This window comes from Ipomoea triloba, chromosome 15 (genome assembly GCF_003576645.1).
Source record: "Ipomoea triloba cultivar NCNSP0323 chromosome 15, ASM357664v1".
Classification (NCBI taxonomy): domain Eukaryota; kingdom Viridiplantae; phylum Streptophyta; class Magnoliopsida; order Solanales; family Convolvulaceae; genus Ipomoea; species Ipomoea triloba.
Window position 1 is genome coordinate 23,188,024 of NC_044930.1, and position 19,764 is coordinate 23,207,787.

Genomic DNA, 19,764 nt, shown 5'->3' on the forward strand with positions numbered 1-19,764 from the left:
TGATTATCTAATTGAGGATGCTAGGTAAGTTATGCATGTTCTTTTACTCAATTTTTTTTTTCTAAAATTTATTTTTTAATAGTGTTTTGTTAACATCTTGAAGGTTAAAACATAATATGAGAACTATATGCTCGAATTGTCTATCTGTTCATTAACCTAACTGTTTTATCTCATTTTACCTATATCTCAATCACTACAAGTTATCATTCTATAAAGTTGTTGGACAACAAATTTGTTGTAATTAACTACTTCTATCAAAAAGTAATTAAACTGATAAGCTGTTATCTTTATACTAATATCAACCTATTGGATCAAAAAAATCAACAACTATTACATTTTCGTGGAAAAAAAAAAAAACTGCTATGGAAATAATTAACTTTGAACACGTGTTTATATGGCAGTGTGAAACAGTAAAAAATATGTAGTTTAACAGCATTTTTAAAAATAATCATTTCATATACAATCGAAAATCAAGCAAAGTATAATATTAAAAAGAATTGGTAACTAACTGATCTTAAATCATATTACACGTCTCAAAACATGAATCTTCTCAGCTCCAATGTGATTTAAATTCCAAAACCACTTAACCTTCAAGTTACCCCTGTGTAAAAAACATGTGTTAAGATAAGTACCTATTCGAACTTAGTCAGTAACAAGTATTAACCTTAAAATATGTGTATTAAAAATTTATTAAGGCTCATCATTGATACATGATTCTTATGTTTTTTGAAAGATGTGAAGACATCATTTCAAAACTATTGAGTACCTAATATGAAAAATGATCACACCTTTAATTAAATAAATAATTTAAGAGACAGATTGGTAAGCATATAAGAACATAACTAAAATACCAAAATCTATAATATGATTCAAACATTTGTGTTCTACATAGTCAAGATTTCGAAGAAATGAAGCAAATATCAAGTTCCACAGTGACAGGAGGAGGGTACCATCATCATCTAGCCAACGTTAGTAAACATTTTCCATTATATAAATATTTAGATACTGTTCTTCAAGTAAACATATTTAACAATTTTTGCAAAAAAAAAAAAAAAAAAAAAATCAAAAATATGTAGCTTCCTATATTCATGGTAAATCGTCAGTTAATTCATATATATAATCAAATTCATATAAATGTATAGGAATCAATTTCTGCCAGTGTAGTCAATCTTAGAAACTCAGAGGAAAGCAATCAGAGGAAATAAGTGACAATCAGTTCTCACAAATAGCAGACATACCTGCATATATTAGTATATTACTATAGTAAAAGCAATATTTAACAAATGTGTGCATTGTATTTCCTAATGTAATTTTATATTATGAATTATGTATAGACATTTTTTATTCTTATTCTGATTACAGGAATTATGTAAAAAGAGTTTATCTAAAAAAAAAAATTCAAATATGTATTCAGGCAGACTAAAGAAGAACATGTTATGCTTAAAAAACAGTGCAGTAAACCCAAATTTCAAAGAGGAAAGAAACACATTTCATATTCTGTATAAATAGTCTGTACATTTACAATAAGTATCCCAATGTACTTCACTCTTTAGTAATGGGATGAAATACAACTGTGCAGGGTAAAGATTGATGCAAACAGTAAGTCTTTAGTTGTAAATGTCATTTCTTAGTATACATATGTATCTGTCTTTAGTTGCAAATACTAAATATATAATTGCAGTCACACATGAATTAAAATGTATTTTAGAAATTTAGTCACAGACATGTAATGGACAATTGCTGTGTTAATTGTCCCAGACCTTGAACTTTTAATGTTCTCTATTTGTTTTATATCTTTTCTTAGCATTGTAATTGAATGATCCTAATCACATACATGTAGTGGACAATTAATAGCAAGCAAATAACAAGACTCAAGATTAAACCGGGACTAGAGAAATTCCTTACTGATGACATAATGCTCATCCCATCAGAAATGTCAGGCAGAGACAGACAGTTTGGTGGAACAGGCAAGAATTCCAGGACATAACCAGCTTGTGGATAGTATCCCTTGGCTGAAAGCTAAAGCTTTCTTCGGGTGTCATCAGGTATTTTTTTTAGTATTTCCATTGCCTGCGGGGAAAAAAATAGAGTTAGATTAGAAGTAAACAATAAAAAATCAAGATAATGGTAAGTCATATCACGACAACAAGTTTCAAGCACCAAAGTCTTCCAAAGTGCTTTTTTCTACACTGTAAAACTAAAAACATATTCAAAAGCACAACAGGATGCCTCCCGTATACAGAAACTTAACAAGAAAACAAAAGGCCCATCCATTATTTGAGTTCATCCAAATTAATAGGATAGGCAATACAAATCAGTGAAATCACTTTTGAAGCAAACATTAGAACTGCATAATGATTTTTTTAAGTATTTGCATTAATAGGTTTATGAGAAATACCAATTGTTTTTATAACTACTCAAGGCTGACTGAAGAAAGCTACTCACATAGAACAACACGTTCCATAAAGATGGCCAGAAGGGCCAGCCAGGCAACTTTGATCAACATGTTGTTATCATAGATATGAGTTCCATACAAGTCAGCTGGAATGTTAAGTGGAATCTATCTGTTTGTTATATTCTAAATTCTAAATGAATAAAGTATCAAACAATACATTATATCTACTTGAATTCTAGGATTTCCACTAACAATTAAATGCATATGGCAGTATGGTTTTATTTGTTATTGTAGGTGTGTTTGCATATGGCAGTATGGTTTTATTTGTTATTGTAGGTGTGTTTGATGGAAAGGGAAATGAATCAGGATCCAGCAAAAACAAGATTCTATGTCCATCAATAAGCATATAACACAGATCATTTGTAATGGAGCAATGATATTTGATTGAATTCTAAGTAGTTACAGTGTGTTGTTAACTACTTCCTCATTTTATCAATAAGATGTCTAAATTTTCCTAAAGATGCATGGTTACCTATAAATCTTTCAGGTTGTACTCTAATAATATCTTTTATTTTTGTTCTCATAGTTTTCTCTTTTGAATGAAAAGACTGTTTATTTTGTATTTAGTCTGTGAGTTCTGCAGTTGTATGTTTAGCAAAGGAAAGAAGAATGGAAATGTTTAAGGGATAAACTACCATTGTGGGCAAGAGAAAGAAGACTTAAGGTACCATGAAATAATAACTGTTGTTATAGGTTTAAACTTCTTATAATGCATTGACTCTCTTCAGTTTTTAAGGATTTTGAGCTCTGCTTTCCATATGCAACTAACTGCTGCAGTACATCCAAAAAAAAGGCAAGACTTCAAAACATAGTGAGTGGGAATTCAAATCTCAAGTGAAATATATACAATTAAACATTAGTCAGTTCATATACATTGACTAAATAGTATACAAATACTAGAGAATGCATAACATTAAAGCTGCTGTTGTGGATTACCAAGAAACAGTTTTAGGCCAGAGAAATAAGTTCTGTTTCAGGATGAAATATGTATTACACAGGTATAGAAATATGTATTTTTCCTTTTCAAGAAGAAATAAATTCTGTTTCAAACAGGTATATTAAACCAGCTACTAATTCTTATATAAAATGCTGTTTTGTAACTACAGGTATAGTGTGTACATCAATTAGGAATGAGGAATTCAAGTATACTAATCCATGGTTTTATTTTTAGGAAAACCAATGTGATTATATCAACATTCCTTTCTACATAAAATGGATCAAGTAAAGATGTTGGCATGTATGATGTGTAATTACAGCTAAGGATGGATTCAATTTCAATGTATGTAATTTTAATTAAGTTTTAGGTAGTATTTCAGCATATTTCAGGATATATTTTAGTAATTACAGCTAAGGATGGATTCAATTTCAATGTATGTAATTTTAATTAAGTTTTAGGTAATATTTCAGCATATTTCAGGATATATTTTAGTAACATGTATAAAACAAAAATAAGCAGTCATCAACCAATTGAAACGTATTACCAGAAACAATTTGGGAAAATGCCTAAAGTACATGCCATCCAATGCATTTGGACTTAGACTATTGATTGGCTATCACCCATACTTGCAGTACTCAGTTGTGATTAACATCTCGGCAGTAAATCAAATTTTGCAGTAACTATGTAAGTGATTCAAATCATTCCAAAATATCAAGTTCAGTATTGCATTACACACACACATCTTACACAAGAAACCATAGGCAGAATCAAGCATTGCTTTTATTTTTAAATAGAGTTCAACATCACAAAACTAAACAATTCAGAATAAAAATGCAATATGTGATTTTTAACCATTCTATGTTTAAAAAAAAAAAAAAAAACCATCTCAATGTTTTATTAGTTATTTGCAGGATCATGGAAGAAATAACTTAACTTAATGCCTTAGTTTCAATAATTTTGTATTCATTAAATAAAAATGAAATACAATATTACAGCAGGTTGAAACGTAATGACCTTAACTTTTATCAAGGAGAATGCTTTACCAAATAAATTAGATATTTGTCAATTAACAGTATTCTGTATTCATTAGTTTAGTTAACACCATCAACCAATTGAAACGTATTACCAGAAACAATTTGGGAAAATGCCTAAAGTACATGCCATCCAATGCATTTGGACTTAGACTATTGATTGGCTATCACCCATACTTGCAGTACTCAGTTGTGATTAACATCTCGGCAGTAAATCAAATTTTGCAGTAACTATGTAAGTGATTCAAATCATTCCAAAATATCAAGTTCAGTATTGCATTACACACACACATCTTACACAAGAAACCATAGGCAGAATCAAGCATTGCTTTTATTTTTAAATAGAGTTCAACATCACAAAACTAAACAATTCAGAATAAAAATGCAATATGTGATTTTTAACCATTCTATGTTTAAAAAAAAAAAAAAAAAAACCATCTCAATGTTTTATTAGTTATTTGCAGGATCATGGAAGAAATAACTTAACTTAATGCCTTAGTTTCAATAATTTTGTATTCATTAAATAAAATGAAATACAATATTACAGCAGGTTGAAACGTAATGACCTTAACTTTTATCAAGGAGAATGCTTTACCAAATAAATTAGATATTTGTCAATTAACAGTATTCTGTATTCATTAGTTTAGTTAACACTATTATATGTTTTAAGCTGTCAGATCACCATGATCAGCAAAATAAAGCATTTAATGAAAAACTCTTTGTCTTCCACTGATTGCCTATTACAATTTACAATTTTAATTTTCAGTTAACTAAAACCCAACATATAAAAGCCATACCAGCCAACTCAAATACTAAACTACAAAAGTTATCAGTCTACAACTAAAGAAGATCTTTGCATCAAACAAAACCAAAGATGAAACAAATAACAACATCCTGTGTGATAGGCAGTAAGAGTAAAGTACGGACCCCCAACAAAGGTATTTCATTCATTCTACACTTTACACTTTTTTTTCAAACTAAACATTTTCTTAACATCTAATGCTGAATGAATACATGAACAAAAAAAAAATAGAAACTCATCTTGCTTCAGATAACCGCATTTAGCTTTATAATCTTCAGCTGTAATGAAAATACCCTTAAAAAGGCACAGTTCAAAGTTATTCAGGTAAGAAAATTAATATTAATTAAAACCTTATAATCACATATGCAGTACAAATATCTACTTAACCAAATAACTAAATTGACAACACTAAACATCACATGCAGAACACAATTTCAGAATAACCATAGATAAAAAGCTACAATTATAACTGTTTTATTCAAGGAAATCAATATAAAAAATTAGATCTAACAAATCCATGATTATTTTAATAGGACCAGGGCTATCTGTAGAGGTAAACAAGTAACGTAAAATCATAGATCGAACACACTCAACACCACATGCATTTCCCAGATTTGATGATAACTATAGATACAAAATTTTGTCATTTCACTCAGAAATATATCAACATATCAGTAAATTCTAAAGTCTCATTTGTTAAATTTAACAAATTATAGGAGAGAATCGAAGATTTTTAGGTTAAATTAAACCGATTACAAACTCAAAACAAAGAAAAAAAAGGTAAGAAGAACTACATCACCTGCTGCGAGTGTAGAGAACCTAGGATGTTATTGTAGTTTCAATTTTTTCGATGAGAGACCTAATGAAGAAACAAGCTGAGCGAATGGAGAGAGAGCGAAATTGTTCGGGGAGACAGAGAGCGTTTATGCACGAGAAAGACAAGCGAGAACGGGAAATGTGGAAATGGGTTTGAACGACAGAGTAGGATGTTCTAGAAGATGGAGAGGAAGAAGACGGAGGGGAAGATATAATCCTGGAAGAGAGAGGACGAAGACGGAATGAAATGGTGGATATGGTGTAGGTTGAAAAGGGTTGGTGGTTATCTATACTTGGGTTGTAGGTGGATATTGGTCTGCTTATAAAGATTAGGCCAAAACTATACATTATTATTATTATTATTACTATTATTATTATTGTTGTTGTTGTTGTTGTTATAATTATAATTATTATAATTATAATAAATTTTATATCACATTATACGACTATTTAATATTTTTTGAATAATTTTGTTGAGTTTAATATTTTAAGTAATTATTTTTTACCTTACTACAATAAATTAATTGACATATTTGTAGAAAATTTAGTTATGCTAATCAAATTTCTATACAATAAACTGAAGTCATTGCGCCAAAGACCTTGTGGTATAGTGGCATCCGGTGTCCCGGTTAACATTCCCACATGGATCATGGGAGTGGGTTCGTGGATTCGAGCCTCAGTTGAGTCAACTGCTGACTGTCATTGCAATGGAGTTGAGAAATCTCAATTTTTTTAAAAAAAAAATTATTTTTATACACAAACAATAGTATGTGGTTCTATCGAGAGTTAACAACGGTAAGCATCTCGGACTAATGTTGTCTACAAAGAAGTTTTTAGTAGTTTGTAACTACGATTTGTAAATTTTAGTTTTAAAGTTTAGGCTTTTTGTAATATTTATATCGAGTATATTTTAATGTATTTGTAATACATGAATTGAATATTTGCTTATATTAAGTTGTACAATTTTGAATTAATAGTAATATTATTAAATTGTCTAATATTCACGCGGGTAGAATATTAGGGTCAATTGTACGTTGATGCTTCTAACATTAGCAATCCAATTGGATTGAAAATATTAATATGTAGTGACTCAAATACCGTTAGTACTTCAGGTACTAACGTTGTTTACCATGAAATTTTTAATAAGTCCGAGTGTCCGCCGGAAGTTATACGAAGAGGGAGGGAGGGCTGAAGACGAAATGACCAAATTACCCCTGCTTAATCGAAGTTCTCGCCAAAAAACGGTTGGAAGGAGTTATTTAACCAAAATTAATTTATTTCGGGGGTCAAATTGATGAATACGGAATTAAGGGACTACATTGACAGTTCGCCAACAATTGAGGGACCAAATAGGTGATTTACTCTATATATTATATATAATACAACGAACAATAATGTATAATATTATTTAAAAAGTATGAATACTTTAAAAATATTTGAATATAAGAATGGCTTAGAATCTTTTCATTTAAAAAGAAATTAAACTTTTTAAAATAATTGCTAAGACTCTTGAAGGAATGACTATACTCCTTCAAAACCAAGATAAACGGATCAACACCCTTGGTGATAGGGTAGGAAGCATCATGGAGGAGCAAGGAAGTCGTGCTCCAGGAAAGCAGCCCGAGGGGCAAGAAGAGGTTATTCAGCAACCACAACCTCCTACCAGCCCTGCAGTGGGAGAAACTACTTCTCACTTGCCTGCAACTGAGAAAACTATACCAATCACCGAGGGTATGATACCGGTGGATCAGTTGAATGACTACATAATGGGAGCTATCAAAGGCAAGTTGGATGGAGGACAACCCTCGTACTCCTACGCTAAGCCCTACACACAAAGGATTGAGGAGTTGAAAATGCCTTTTGGTTATCAACCTCCTAAGTTCCAGCAGTTTGATGGCAAGGGAAATCCTCGACAGCACATTGCCCACTTTGTGGAAACATGCAATGATGCAGGGACGTATGGCGACCTATTGGTAAAGCAGTTTGTCCGTTCCTTAAGGGGAACTGCTTTTGATTGGTACACTGATCTCGAGTCCGGCTGCATCGATAGTTGGCATGATATGGAGCGTGAGTTCTTAACCCGCTTCTATAGTACAAGGAGAACCGTAAGCTTCTTGGAACTCACCACCACTGTCCAGTGGAAAGGCGAACGTGCCGGTGCTTACATTGAAAGGTGGAGGGAATTGTGCCTAAATTGCAAGGAGAGGATATCTCAAAGTTCTGCAATAGAGATGTGCATCCAAGGCATGCACTTCGAACTCTCCTATATCCTGCAAGGGATTAAGCCGAAGTCCTTCGAGGAGTTGTCCAGTCGTGCTCACGACATGGAGTTGAGCATCGAAGCTAGGGGAGGGCTCAACGTATTGAACATGTCTAACCCCTCCAACACTCTTGCAAATCAAGAATTCAGGAGAGAAAATAACCCTTTTCCAAAACAAGAAAAGGAAGCAATGACTGTTAAGGTTACACCAATGACAGTCTTCACTAAAGCAAATGAAAGGCTTAGGCCGAGATCATCTTCTGCCCCGTCAAGGGGAGGTAGGAGGCCAACTCTTGAAGAAAGACAGGAGAAAACATATCCTTTCTTGGATTCTGATGTATCTCCCATGTTCGATGAGCTACTTAAACTTAGGCTCATTGAGTTGCCTGATGAGGCTTCAAGGGTGAATGACCCAAATTACTGCAAGTATCACCGCCTTTTGGGTCATCCGATTGAACAATGTTTTATCTTCAAGGATAAAGTTATGGCACTGGCCAGAGATGGGAAAATTGAGCTTGCTGATGCCGACGCAAGCACAAATCAAATCTCAATTACACTTGGACGATTTGCTCCTTTGTGTACTGAGAAGGAATATGGGAGGCAACGAAAACATCCACTCCCATTCACCGTTAAACATGTTGCTGGTCAAAGTTCAAAACCACAGCAAAATGATAGCACATCTGAAGGAAAATGGGTGATTGTCACTCATAGAAAGATGAAAAGTGAGCCTATGAGACATCCAAGGCACACAGTGAAAAGTTGGGTTGCGAAAACCTCAACAAGTGGCCATGCCCGTAGATCAAAGATAAAGGGGCATGTCAAACAGCCACGAACACCAGTTCCTTTGGCTCAATATATGCCAAAGGGATTTAATCTTCAAGGGGCAGGCAATATTAGCTCCTGCCTAAATACCAATGACAAGCAAGTGGATGTAGGAGAATGTTTATCTCCTAAACACACCGAAAACGAGGAAGTGCAAATGCATAGGGCAACTTCTTACTCCGCAGAAATTACCTTCAAGGATGAAGATTTGTTACTTGGAGGTGCGCCACACAATCGCCCACTGTTTGTCGAAGGCTACACACAGGGGCAAAAACTCAAAAGAATTCTAGTTGATCAAGGCTCAGCAGTCAACATCTTATCCCTTCGAACCCTAAAAGACCTTGGTGGATCTACAGATGATCTCGTCCAAAGCCGTCTAATGATACAAGGCTTTAACCAAGGAGGGCAGAGAGCAATCGGCGTCATCAATCTCGACTTGAGAGTTGGAGGCCTAAGTTCAAGTGTCGTCTGCCATGTTATAGATGCAAGGCCATCTTATAACTTGTTACTCGAAAGGCCTTGGATACATGAAAATGGGGTGGTTCCCTCGTCTTGGCATCAATGCTTTATGTATGAAAAGAACGGCGTGATTGAAAAGGTAGTCGCCGATGAAAGCCCGTTCGCAGAGGCTGAGTCTTACTTTGCGGATGCTAAGTTCTACATAAAGAAACAGGTCTTCGTAGAAGATGTCCAGAAAAGCAACGACAACCCGCATTCCCAGCTAAAGTCAAAGGGAAAGGAAGTTGTGGAAGTGGATCAACACACTTCAAAGCTCATCTTCCCGCTTGCAAGAATTGACACATTTAAAATAGATGAAGCGGACCAAGTCTTGCCCACCAAGCGTACTGAGGGTTTTGACCCTAACGCTTATAAGCTTCTAGCTAAAGCTGGCTATAATTCTAATGAGCCTCGGAAGTTGGGAACGCTTATCCCCGAAGCCTGTGGCAGAGGCAAGGCAAATCAACAAGAGCCCCATGTACGCAAAGGGTTGGGTTATGTCCACCCTAAACTTGTGCGAATATTTATAAATAGGGCTGCGAGCAATTGTATCTCGACCCGAGTCGTGGAAAGTTAATGAATGACTCGTCCACCAAAAATGCAGCACGTGGTTAAACTGTTAACGCATCTCGCTTTGTCTATGGGTAGGCCTAAATCATAGACGCTCCTGGCCCGCACGAGTTTAAACTGTGAACGGCTTTACTTATTAAAAAAATCATTTGAACTACGTTTGACTTGATCTCCTTTATAGGAGTACGTAGGCAGCTTAGATATCAAATTATCTAAGTTCAGTTATAACAAAAACAAATCCAATTCATGTTGCAACTGTGGTATATCAAGACAATCGTTCAACGAGTCAAGGCAAAGATGTACGATTGTTAAAGGACAAGCGCACAAATGAAAGTATTGATACTATCATGAGTTGGGAAAAATAAACGACAAAAGTCTTGCTACCAAAGGAACAGAACATCAGTCAACAAAAGCCTAAAGCTAAACATGCTATCTTTACATGCTTCTAAGCTTCCCTTCACCTGGTTCAGGCTCTCTTCATTTTCTAGCATCAGCACAGTCAACTCTGAAATGCGAGAAACTTCCGCCTCGGCATTTGAAACTACAGTCTCATCATTGACTAAATCTTCGATAGCCTCAACAATAGAAGTGTCACATTCACATGCATTTTTGACCGATAAGTTGGGACAAACCCTTTTATGAGATTTTAAAAGGAGGAAGCTAAAAGATATTCCTTGACATGAGTCGAAACTGTCTCGTGTTTTTTCAAGACTCCTTAGCACGAGGCTCGTGATATCAAGTTATTACCCCAGTTCTTATCGAATTTTAATTTTGTGGATCGGGTGGGAAGAAAGGATTAGTATGGTTTGCCATGGAAATAATTGGTTACTACAAGTCATGATGGGATAAAGACTGTGTCCCTAAGGGAATATGGCCAAAATTGAGCGTGATGAGCTGTGGTTCAATTTTCTGATTTTGAGGAATTAATTTTGGCCAAGTTAAAATTAAATTTGGCTAAAGTTAGAGAGGAAAATGAAACGGGCCTCTAATAGAATTGTGGACACAATTGGGCTGCTACCTGCAAACATGGACTGTAAATTTGGACTCCTGGGCAACTATTAATTTCGAGACTTCCTTCTCTTTGCATTTGGAGCACGCCAAGCAAGTCTCGAAGGGAAAATTTGTTAGCACTGAAAATTTAAATAATATTATTGGGCCGTGACTAATAATTCATTATTAAATTAATTGCTTTAATTAATTAAATTGGGCTGATATTTATTTAATTGGGTTGATTAAATGGCCTAATAAATAATTGGTTGGCCTAGTTAATTAATTTAAAGTAATTATTGCTGAGCTGTTGGCCCGAATTCAAGGAACATATTTAATTGAGTTGGATCAGACTATCAATTAGGCTGCTCAAATTGACGGGCTTGGACTTGGTTTGGCCCACGAAGAATATATGTGGATTATATAATTTTGAAGAAGTTGTGGACATTATAAATTGGTTCAAAATTATAAAATCATGAACCTGGACATGATGATGTCCAGGTAAATTCCTTGAATTTAATTCAAAATATTAAATTAAATTCAAAGGATGGGGTTTGTTAGATTTTCTCTACCCCCCACTACTATAAATAGTGGGTTCACTTTGGAGGTTAAAGGCATTGAAGATTAGAAGATTTTGAAGCTCTGAAGATCTGCATCTCACCGGGAGGAGCACGCCTGCAATTTATTTGCACCGGGAGCACGCCTGCAATTTATTTGCACGAATGACTCGCTTGCAATTTATTTGCACCGGGAGCACGCCTACAATATATTTGCACCGGGAGGACACGCCTGCAATTTATTTGCACCAAGAGGACACGCCTGCAATTATTTGCACCGGGAGCACGCCTGCAGTATATCTGCACTGAGGAGCACGCCGTTTGAGTACCAAACTCGGCATACGTCCAACTCGGCCTAAGTCCAGTTCACCATACTTTGAACTCGGCATACGTCCAACTCGGCATAAGTCCAGTTCAACATACTTTGAACTTGGCATACGTCCAACTCTGCCTAAGTCCAGTTCAGCATACTCTGAACTCGGCCCACTTCCAGTTCGGCATACCCCGAACTCGGCATAACTCGACATATCTCCAGTTCAGCATACTCTGAACTCGGCCTACTTCGAGTTCGGCATACCCCGATTTTGGCAGAACTCGGCATAACTCGGCATATCTCTAGTTCAGCATACTCTGAACTCGGCCTACTTCCAGTTCGGCATACCCCGAACTCGGCACAGCTCGGTAGAACTCGGCATACTTCTGGTTCAGCACACTCTGAACTCGGCATAGCTCGGCACGCACAAGTCGGCATAACTCGACATACTTCCAGTTCAACATACTCTGAACTTGGCACACTTCCCATTCGGCATATTCCGAATTCGACACACTTCAAGTCGGCATACTTCTAGTAGAGAATCAGAGGACTTCTACACAGAGATTGTACCCTTTTTTTCGTTTGATACATACTACTCTATTGTAACCAATATACTTTGAATTTTGAATATATACAATTCAAGTTTTTCGCGTTTACAGTACCAATGCTTGTACTGCTCGTATATGCAAAAGGGACGTACGGAGGAGGAGGAGCGCCGCCGGCGCCATAGCCATCGGGGATTCGCACGTTGAGGGATAGTTGAAAATGTGCCATGCCTCTCAATTCAATATATATTCTTCTACTCAATGGCTTCCATAAATAAGATCGTAAGAAACATAATCCGATAAACAAATCTAAAAGATAAAGATAAAAGTATGTGGTAGGGCTAATTTCGTCTTTTTACTATTGTCTCCTCCCTTTATCCTTTCAAACAAACCCAAAATTTATGCGACTATTTCTTTTTGTATCCATTTCTTTTTGGACCATGCTGCCGCTGCCTGCGTCCGATTTGCGACCGATGCCCCGACAATGACGACGACGGAGGGAAGATCGTCGAAGGCAGAGGTTCGATCGTCCTTGCTGTTGCCTTCCCCCCAAACCTGTTGCACTCCGATGGGTCATGGCACCGAGTAGCGGCAACAGTGCTGGTTGTGCGACGTCCTCTGCGCTTCTTGCCGGCGAACGGCGGTTCCGATCTGCCGATGGATCGACGACGAAATCAGCTCGATCTGAGTTCTCCCCGGCTCGGCACGTCATAGGCGACGGCACTGGACTTACGGTGAGAGTGACGATGGCGATGGTACGGCGGCTGATGAAATTTTTCCAGAAACCCTAAAATTGTTGCCCCAAAGCCCTATAATTGATGAGCTGCTTTCAAAGATGGAATTTACTACGCCGAGTGGAGAGCTCACACCGCCGATTCTCCCCTGCTTGTATGGTCAACAACCTCTCCAGCCTCGCTTCTCTCCCTCAGGTTCGCCACCCCACCGCCAATCTTGTCCTCCGTACTGAACCGCCGTCTCTGGCCGTTCCTCCTTGGCGTTGATTATTGTCATCGGCATTGGAGACTAGAGTATCCGACCTCTCTAATAATCCATGTTTCCTTCCCCTCATGTTTCAACTGTTAATTTGTAATAGTTCAAGAGGAGGACTGTGAATGGGAAAGGAAACCAACGAAAAGAGGACAATAGAACATGAAAAGACGAAAATGCCCTTGAATTACACGGCCAATAAACGGAAATATTAACGGTGGACTAAAATTGGAACACTTTAAACAAATGTGGTCTCAATGTCGCAAATATAACAAAAGCGGACTAAAATTGGAAACGCGCCAATAACAGTAGGACAAAAAAAGGAATTCACTCAAAAAAAAAAATCCAAATATAATGCATACAAATTTTGTCCACCAAGTCAAGCACAGATGGCATGTAGTGACTCTCCTATATGGGAGGTCATGAGATCGAATCTCAGTAATAAGTTGGTGTATGGTAAAATTAATTGTTAAATCTAATAAAAACATAATAAATGTGAATGAATGTTATACCCCTCATTTCTGTTAAGTTTTTTTTGTACATTATGCTATAAAAGTTGTACTACTTAATATTTTAGACAAATACACCCCTACCGTTATAACTTCCGTTATCTTTTTCACTATTGTCACTATGCACATGCATCCACCATATATTTTTTTTTATCTTTTTCAATAATAATAATAATAGAATATACACATTAAATATTAGAGTTATATGCTAGTTATTATTTAAAATATAAATCTCCAATTTATAAAAATATTTTACATTATTATCATTATTATTATTATTTACTATATTAAAATTTAAATAAATTTAAAATTTTAATATAAAATACTAATATTGGACACCTATTTTTTGCGCATCGCGCATAAGAAAAACTAGTAAGCTAATAAGTGTTAAAACATAAAAGGATAAATCGAGATATTAGAGTTTTAATTGATTAATGAATAGTAAGTTGTGTAGTGTTAAAAGATAAAAGGATAAATCGAGATATTAGGGTTTTAATTGATTAATGAATAGTAAGTTGTGTAATTTGTTTGTAAATTAATAACGCTAAAAAGAGAAGAAAAATAAAGTTAAAAGTCAATACTTTATTTTGAAATGTAACTTGAACTACCATTTCAAAATAAAATACTATTTTAATCTCCCATACTTTATCAAACAGGTTATAGATTATTTGTATTCTAAAATAAGCTCTAATTAACTTAACCTAATTCATGATATAAAAGTCCTCTTTTATTATGTAATCTGTTTTTCTATATATTTTCTGTAATAATTTTATTTATTCCTATTAAATATACAAAAGGTGCCAAATACCTTGTGGTCAAGCGGCATAGCCGTAGCCCTCTTAAGTGAGAGGTCACAGATTTGTACCCTAGTGGGGGGCATTGGCGTGTGTCACAAAGTCAATAGTATTCACAATAAAAAAAGGTATACAAAAGGTTGGTCAAATAATTCCTTTTTAGTCATAAAAATTATTTCATTATATGTTAAAATAATTTTGAGGGAAAATTGTAATTTTTGGCCCTCCTGTGGTGTAAATATTGCCCCTCCTGTCGGTATGGGAGGGGCAATATATGTACCGTTTTTAAAAATTGAGGGGCAACATTTACACCACTAATAATTCAGGGGTGACATTGATAATTGACATATTATAGAGGGGCATAAATTACAATTTTTTCATAATTTTGATGTTAAACCAATAAAAAATCCAATTAAAGTGCACCAAAAAATGCCAATAAAATATGGTCAAATAATTCTTTTTAGTCATAAAAATTATTTCATTATATGTTAAAATAATTTTGATGTTAAACCAATAAAAAATCCAATTAAAGTGCACCAAAAATGCCCATAAAATATGTTGTACTGTCAAAAACAGATTGGTTTGCGTAACTAGGTAATTAGGCCCCTTAAGAAGGAAAATTACGCACTTAAAGTTTTAGGTTGACGCACCTTAAGTTTCAACATTGACGCCCTTTAAGCACACAAACCACGCACCTTAAGAAGGAAAACTACACACCTAAGCAACCGCACATGAGAAGGCCAACCACACGGGAACCCATTTCTATATATATGTAGGGATCAGTTCAAGTGCAGAAAGGCTCCCAGGTGAAAGATGGGGAGAGATATGAGCCGTTGATCAAATCTAAATCAACGATTCAAATCAATGAAAAAAAAAGAAGGCGCGTCCTAAGTTGAAAGAAGTAAATTGTAAAAATGACACACCTTAAGTGTTACAAAGACGCACATTAAGTTGTAGAACGACGCACCTTAAGTGTTAAAATGACGCATCTTAACTGTTAAATTGGCGCACCTTCAGTGTTAAACATGACGCACCTTAAGCTATGGAAAGACGCACCTTAAGTTAAAAAAATGCACCTTAAGTTCTCAACTGAAGAACTAACGCACCTTAATCACAGAAACCACACACCTTACGTGTAAAAAGGACGCACCTTAAGCTATGGAAAGATCGACGCGCCTAAAGCTTTAGACTGACGAATCTTAAGTTTCAACCAAAAACGCATCTTAAGTTCTCAATTAAAAAACTTACTCACCTTAAGCACAGAAACCACACACTTATTAAATCGACGTATCTTAAATACAGAAATTACGCACCTTAACTTTCAACAATACGGAAAATGACCAAATTGCCACTGCCCGCCAAGTACCAAATGATACTTTAATAAATTTAGAAACACTAATTTAAAAATACACATTTCAAATTATATTGGACTATTCGCGCAATATGCCTATGATAACTAGTCATATAATAAATAGGGGTGTCAGGACCACTGCAACTCACGGGCCAATTTTCTTTGACCCTAAGCCACCACATGTGGGTTGGCGACTTGGTAGCTTCAATTTTTTTTAAAACTTTTAAAAAGAAAGAAAATGTTTATATTATATGATGTAATATATTTTAATATATAAATAAGAAAAACATATAAATATTAATTTTTATATGCTATAGTTTGATGGATAATAATATTTTAATGTTTTAATTATAAGCATAGCTTGTACTAACTTTTATATACTACACTAGTATTAATCTATATTTATATTATGTATAATACAACGGACAATAATGTATAGTATTATTTAAAAAGTATGAATATAATGTTTTAAAAATATTTGAAAGTAAGAATGACTTAGAACCTTTCCATTAAAAAAAAGTTTTTTTTTTAAATAATAGCGTCACTTGAAACATGTGAGGGTCGCTTCTTCGTAAATAAAAATTTTTAAATCTTAACCCACCTCACCGTAAGTCGGGTTAAGGTCAACCCGTAGGGCTCAATCCACTTTGATGCCCCTATATGGCCGTATCTGAGCGTTTAAAAAAAAAATTATATGTATATATGGTTTATAAAAAATTAGGCTAAATATATGAAGCTGTATGTTGTCAATTTTTGGGGGCCCCAATTTCTAATCATATATAAATTTCCTAATATAAATCTCAATTAGCAGAATATTGCCGATTCCAATATGTATATATATTTCCTAATCTAAATTTCAATTAACAAAGCTGCAAAGACATTGTCAATTCCAACATATATATATATTTCCTAATCAAAAAACATTGCCAACCCTATAAATATTAAATACGGCATACTGTAATAGAATTCAACCCTTCGATAATTCCCAATTCACAATTCGGTAATTTCATAGATCGCAGACCGCAAATCAACTGGTTCTTCAATTCTTCTTGATCACATAAACTCTCAAGTTTCAAGTTCTTCAATTCTCTTAACAGGTAATTAAAATTACGTATTTTCATAATTTTTGTTTATTGTTTTAAGAATTTGTTTCTTGATTAATTATTTATTCATAGAGTTTCTAAATAATTTTTTTCCTTAGGATTTTATAATTATGTCTTCTAGAAAATATACATATGGGTCTGAAAAGCGTAAAAAGAAAAGAAGAATTGAGCAACTAACTCAATCTCAAAAAGGAGCTCTTGAAAAATTCATTACAAAAAGGAGCTCTTGAAGAATTGCGTCTAATTGTGCACGACGCATGTCACTTTTTAAATAAAATTTTATATGTATTTTTTATACAATATTTATATTTTGATATATACAACTTTTTAAACAATTACTATTTATATATAAAAATTACTCGAAAAAAGGGCTCAAATTAAAATATGGCACAGGGCCCCAAATTTTATTGGAACGGCCCTGCCTATATATAAGGGGCTCACGGTCTTTAGCTTCTGGTTTAAGCACCAATGCACCATCTTGGATTTGGGTTTATTGGGACAATCTATATCTCAATGTTCCATCAAAACCAGTATTTGAAAAATTAATTAGATAATTTTACAATTTATCAAATTAAATATGTTGGATAAAATTATTTCATTTAAAACCCAATTTTAACAACCTAAAGAAAAAAGATAGCGTCACATGAGCACGCTTCTAGAACTTAGGTATACTAGTAAGGGTGTGTTTGGTTTGCATATGAGAATCAGAATCAAAATAGGAATCAAATACTTCATAATGGTGAGGGTGGAATTAAATTGATTAACAATATTGATGTTTGGTTATGTATAATTTTAGTATAAAAATAAAAAATCTCAAAATGATTTTATTTGTACATTTATGAAAACACAAAGAATAAAAAATAATAATAAAATAGAATAGATGGCAAATAGATGCATTTGTGTTGGAGGTACCATTGACATGTGTGCAAAGTAATTGATCTTAATATAATGATATCCAAAACACTAGTTTGAACTTTAAAAAATCATATTACCAATAAAATGAAACGATACATACTTTTAATTGGAGAACGATGTCATATCCCATAGTTGTGTACTTATGTTCTAAAAACTTGTCAACCAAACACTAACTATGACTTTGATTCTCATTTATAGTAGGTAAATCCATGAACCAAACATATAAACCCTAAAACTTGTGAATGAACATACCAATTGAAAATTTTGAAAATTAAAAATGAAAAAAAGAAAAGAAAAAAAAATAAAGTAAACAAACAATTGCACTTGATGATTATATGTTTCCTAGAAACTTGAATAATGGGGAAAATGTCATGCATAACCTAACAAAACTTTCAAAATCATTATTTCTCAATTTAGTCTTTGAACTATAGAAATAATTAATGAAATGGTCCATCAACTATGAAAATTTTTAAAAACCTAATAAAATATAGTGAATTTAATATATATATATATATATATATTCATCATTCTTAAATGTCATGACTGGGCCTTGGATCAATTCTTGGATGAATCATCTATCCTCCTCCTCTTTTTTCTTCTTCTCCTTCTCCGGAGGAGTATCGTCCTTCTCCTTCTCTTTCTCTTGAGAAGTGTCGTGTGGGGTTCTTCCATTTTCAGTGCCGTTGTCTTTTTTGAAATATGCAGAGGACAATGCTTCAACAAGCCTGGACACACATACACACAATAAATTAAAGAAATAATTACATATGAGAATTGAAGTATAATTAAGCTAATCAAGAAGCAAATAAATTAAAGAAATAATTACATACTTGCTAGAGAGGGCAAGGAGTTTTGAGAATTTCTGCAGAGCCTTTTGTAGCAATACTTTTACTTTTTCGCTATGCAGCACCTGTGTGACTCCGTAATGAGTGGCGGGTGAAGGAGGAGGACGACGAGATGGAGAAGGAGAAGGCGACGCTGGCAATCTTTGTATCCTCCTCCGTACCACGGGTGGAGGAGGAAGAGAAGGAGAAGGAGAAGACTGGTACGAAGGAGGATATAATACAAGAGGATATGAAGAAGGGACGTAGTACACAGCCATGCCGCCACGGCCATTGGGTACCACCAATGTGACGTATGATGCTTGAGACTGTGCCATGCCGCCTCTCAATTCAATATTCTTCTACTCGATCAATGCCTTCCATAAATATATAAGGTCGTAACAAACATAATCTAAAAGATAAGTATAAACACATCTATCTATCTATCTCTAATTCTCTATAATTCAGGTAATTCACTCCAATTCTCTTTAATTTCGACTTAATTCTTGTATTTTATAACAAATAATAAAAAATATTTTATCTAAATATAATGCATACAAATTTTGTCCACCAATTTTTTTCCAAAACAATTAATTACAGATCAGAGTATTATATTTGATTAGAAATAGTCAACTTTTGTATGATGTTTATATTTTGTACTCCGTATCAATTACATATAAATTCCTAGAAT

At 34.4% G+C, this 19,764-nt stretch overlaps 1 long non-coding RNA gene across 3 annotated transcripts; it reads right to left on the minus strand.

Annotated features, from left to right (window-relative positions):
- Nucleotides 1–369: 369 nt before the first annotated feature.
- On the minus strand, nt 370–6,315 carry LOC116006007. Of its 3 annotated transcripts, none has more exons than XR_004095018.1 (4): nt 6,025–6,315; nt 3,124–3,223; nt 1,906–2,070; nt 370–601 (listed from the first exon to the last, which is right to left on the minus strand). It is a non-coding gene; the product is annotated as an uncharacterized LOC116006007 (long non-coding RNA). The 3 variants fall into 3 exon arrangements; XR_004095016.1 differs by having other exon boundaries at nt 3,124–3,226; XR_004095017.1 differs by lacking the exon at nt 3,124–3,223.
- Between the last annotated feature and the right edge of the window lie 13,449 nt (nt 6,316–19,764).